The sequence below is a fragment of the Atractosteus spatula genome, chromosome 25, assembly GCF_055471065.1.
Source record: "Atractosteus spatula isolate fAtrSpa1 chromosome 25, fAtrSpa1.hap1, whole genome shotgun sequence".
Taxonomy (NCBI): domain Eukaryota; kingdom Metazoa; phylum Chordata; class Actinopteri; order Semionotiformes; family Lepisosteidae; genus Atractosteus; species Atractosteus spatula.
Window position 1 is genome coordinate 13114270 of NC_142730.1, and position 4908 is coordinate 13119177.

A 4908-nucleotide genomic window follows, 5' to 3' on the forward strand; every position below is an offset into this window, starting at 1 on the left:
GTTTCGTCTGTTTGTACAAGGCAGCTCCTGCAAACACTTTACCAGCAGCTATTTCAGCACAGTAACATGAATGCAAATTTGTGGCGAGGGTTGGTCATCATTGCCTGTCCTGGACTACTTCTAAATGTACTATAATGCATACTGTTGGAGTCTGGGCAAACAGGAGGCTAGGTAATTACACTATGCTAACTAATCAATGCTGCACCACTGTCCCATGTGTGCTTCCTAGGCCACAATTGCAGGATGGAGGATCTTATCGATTTCCTCAGGGAGAGGGACATTCCAGAGTCCACTATCGAAAGAATGAAGGAAGTAAAGGTAGTTAACAGAATGGATGTGTTCATGTTTATTGTAACTAACTCCCACTGACCTACTGCAGATATTGACCGCACTTTCAGTACTGTGAAAAGTCAGAGACCACCCTTTCGTTTATTTAATTTCCCGTCAAAACGGCCATTAAGTGCAATTAATTTATTTTTCAATGTCAGAAATTATTCCAGGAAACATATATTTAACACAAATTTACACAAAAGCATCCACAACTAAATATAATGTCAGATCTTTCATTGTTTAGTGTGTCCAACTTTTGCCTTTATTACAGCTTCCATTATTTACAGGAGACCTTCTTTGAGTTTTTCAAATAAATCCACTGGGATATTTTTTCATGCTTCTTGTAAACACCTCCAAAGTTCAGTCTTAGAAGTTGGTTGTATTTTCTGCTTCTGCCGATCCAAATCCAAATCCACTCAATGACTCATCGTCCATAAAGCCTTACTTACCTCAAGTGTCCAGTTTTGGTGTTCTAGGGCAAATTTTCTTCTCTTCTGTCTATTTCCTTTTCAAATAGTGACTTTTTGACAGCTACACACCCCTTCAGACCCATTGCATTGTGTTGTCTTCTTACAATGGAAGTATTGACAGAAACACTTGTGGATTTTTTTCAGATCTGATGCAGGAGTGATAAAAACATTCACTTCTGTCTATGTGATGGTGATGTCTACCAGGCCCTGCACGATTGTTAGGAGTCCCATTTTCTCTATATATTGTAGTAATTTTTAACTCCAGTTTTGGAAACTCTTGTTTTTCACTTATTTTCCTTTGACTTATATTTTCCTAACGCAAGTGAATTATCTTTATAGCTAATCTTATCAGAAATATCGCCTCTAGCCATTTCAGATGCACATGACAAAGATATATGCAAGGCAGCTGTGGTGTGTTTGGGTAGTTAGTGTCCAATGTTAGTGTCTACCCAATGTTAGTGTCACTTTTAATGGAAAGTGTTCTAATATAATGTCAGTGACAGTTTTGGGATCAACTTGTGTTGGGAGGACACAGCTGTAACTTGTTTGAGTGGAAGGGTGGAAGACTTAAAGTGCCAGAAGGGTGCACAAAAGTAAAGAGTGGACAAAATAAATACTGATTGATTTGATGTTATATTTAGTGTACTTTTCTGTCAAATATGTTTCTTGCATTATTTTCTGACACCAAAAACTAAATAATTTGCACTGAATGGCTGTTTTAACTGAAAATTAAATAAATGCAAGGGTGGTCTCTGACTTCTGCACAGTACTGTACAGTATATTGATATTTTCATGTATAGTAGATATTTTCACTTTATACCTCAACAATCCCAAATGGACTTTTCCCTTAAACCAGTATCAGCATATTGATCCACATAAAATGATGCTTTAAGTATGGTATTTTGAAACTGAAAATTGGTAATACACTATTCATTTTTAGATTGATGCCAGTGTCCTGATGTTAATGACAGATGAACAGATGAGGAATTATTTGCCGTCTTATGGAGGCAGATTGGCAGTGATGGGATATTGTAGGAGACACGAAAAACAGCCCAACAGTAGGAAATCAAAGCTTTTTGATAGACTGAAGTCAAAACTGAATAAAAGAAAAAAGCATAAGCATCCAGAAAATATCACTCCTCATCAAGAGGGGAACACAGAGAGGAAAGTAAGGAAAGTGGAGTTGGGCTGGATGCTGTATGAGGAAGGAGAAGGAGGCTTTATCCAGGTGAGAACCAAAAAGGGTGGTGGAACACGAAAGTTAAGTGTTTCAAAGCACTGGAAAAAAAAGACCTCATAGCGGAGGCAATAAGTTTGTTTTTCCCAGATGGAAAGAATGCACATGGAAATATTTCTGAGTCTGAGGTGGATCTGACAAATGACCAAGAAGTTTCCTTAGATGAGGACAGTACAGTGGGAGCTCTATATGAAGCTTCAAAGTTAACTGTCATGAGGTTCTATCAGTCAACCAAAAAGAAACATGACAGTGGTGGTGTGGAGACAGCAAGAATCAAACACTGCAGGTCCCTCACAGGAAAACACACAGGAGTTTCCCTCTACAGACTCACAAATTGATCCACCATTGGAATTAGAAACATTAGATGTCATCTATGTTGGAAATACTGGAAATGATTTGAACTTAGGCAGTGATGACGTGGCACAATTTTATCCTGCAAATGTCACAGATGATTCCGGTTTAGCTCTGCAAAGTTCTACTACTGGGGAAAATGTGGAGGATAGCAATATCATTACAATTTTCAATGGAGACCTCTCTGAGATGGGAGAACAAAGGCTAGAAGACACTTTGCCTCTGGCACAAGGAACCAGACAAAAAAATTCTTGTTGTCCATCGCAGCCAAATACTATCTGAGCTTATTGAACATTTCACTGAGGAACACCTTTCATATACTCAATCAGAAATTCAAGTAAAGCTTCTACTATCAAATGGGCAATATGAGAATGGATATGATGAGGAGGCGTTCTCAGAGATTGCCTCTCTGAATTCTGGCATGAATTCTATGAACAATGTACAACAGGCAGCACTTTCAAGATACCATTTCTTTTGGTTGGCAGAAAGAGAAGTATTTGCTCATCAAGCTTGCTCCTGTAATCTTGGAACAGGCAGCTCTTGGATATGTGAAGAGTGATCTTGTTGACAATTTTCTAAAGTATGTCTCAGAATCTGACCGTTATACCTTGGAATGTTGTCGCAGAGACTTCAACAGTTCTGACCAAGATGAATTACTGGAAATCTTGGACAACTACAGCTGCCGAAGAATGCCAAGTGCACACAACATTGAACAAATTCTGCAAGAACAGGCTCGCAAAACCCTTATTCAAGAGCCTGCTTACAGTATGTTATCGAACAGTGGGAAAGTGTACTCGCTCCCCTCAGCAAAGCCCTTGAGAAAATGGAAACTGTGTATGAAAACTTGCAGCCAACGGCAAGGAAACGCATGCAGTCACTGAAGTTTCTCTGCACAATGAATGCACAGGAAAAGGAAATATCAAAGCATATTACAACATACCTGCGAGAGTGTGATGGAAGGAAACACAGGCTCAGATCTCTTTCTTGGCAAGACTGTAACTGTTGACTTCACTGATATGCAAGGATTTGAGAGAAGACCTATGGCACATACATGTGGCTGGTATTTGAGAGTGTCTATTCATTATGATAGCTATCCTGACTTCAGGTGTGAAATGAACACAATTTTGGAAAGTAATATATGGGTAATAGACATAATTTAGTATTTTAGTCTGTCAACCTACAGACTACCCAGATTAGAAATATGTGCATCTTTCACCATTCAAAACTTTTGGTAAGGTATACTTATTCACAGTACGCATTTAAAGGCCATCTGACCAAGTCTGTACCTTTATACACTGTATATAAGCATAAAAGATGATAATATGAGTTTTGAGTGTACTTATGATAGAATGTTCATCATTTCACTTAAGAAATTAAAAAGTCTCAGGTTAAATTGCACTTTTATTTTTGTCATTTTGGTACAAGAATGTCTTTTAGACTGATTGTTCATATATTGAGTGAGAAACTAATGGATGTTTTTTCACCTTCAAAAAAGTATGGTGATGCAGTTTAATAAACACGTTCTTTTTTTGAGCCATGTGCATTCTCTACCAAGCACTTGTGCCAATGAACTCTGCTGCCATCTAGTGTCTAATAATGTTACAACTTTTGCATTGTATGTTATTTAGTCACAATATGGCAGCAGAGTTTATTTGCACAACAACTGGACAGTTCATGACGAAGATGAATTCTAAGTGCTCACTTTGGTCAGCACTTGATTTAGAAATAATCTTTGTCATTAACTCTTCAGTTAAACGTTTCTTGGGGTAGCGGTAACTTTGCAGAACCTGATTTTTTTTTTATTTCTGTTTGACTTGTTTGGTTATTTGTGGATTTTATCCGACATTTTTATGAAACGTGCAGATGAGTTCAAATTTGATGAGTTCAAATGCCTTGCGTTTAATGAATATTATTTGTACTCTATTTTCTCTATCAGTCTCTCGACAGATATCAACTTTGATTTGGTCAACTGCCTGCAAGTAGTTCTGTGCGCCATATAAACATGGGGAAGGCATGCATCACTGAAGGTCGTCCACTGGGAGCATGAGGGTTGTGAGTCTGACTTATTCTGTGATTATTCCAGGCACGATGACCAGCAGCTGACCCTGCATATGTAAATAGTCATAGTAGTTTTAGTGTCCTGTGTAGCTATATAAGTGTATAGCCTGTTGTTAAGTAAGGACGACCCTAATGATGTGTACTGTACGTGTTCCGTCAGTCTCCTCATGTGTGTGCATATCCTGCGTTCAGTTTTAGGTTTACTTATCGCGTCTCCACTAGTCCTTTGTCCTGAGAGAACCTGTATACGCTACATTGGTGTCAGAAGCGGACAGGATGGACAACCTGTGGCAGACACTAGCCGATTCTGTCAAGCGCTGGCTGACCCTAAAAGAGACAAAGCCCACCAGCAGCACACATGGAGCCTGAGCAACTCCTGGGTGCGACAGGTGGCCACAGCCCTTACCAGGGCTACTCAGTAGTGGTCCCGCCGGTAGAATTGGGGCGACTGCCCGCTACTCC

The 4908-nt window shown here is 39.2% G+C and overlaps 1 pseudogene; it reads left to right on the forward strand.

Annotated features, from left to right (window-relative positions):
- The first annotated feature begins 243 nt into the window (after positions 1–243).
- On the forward strand, positions 244–3548 carry LOC148815468 (uncharacterized; annotated as a pseudogene).
- Positions 3549–4908: the final 1360 nt, after the last annotated feature.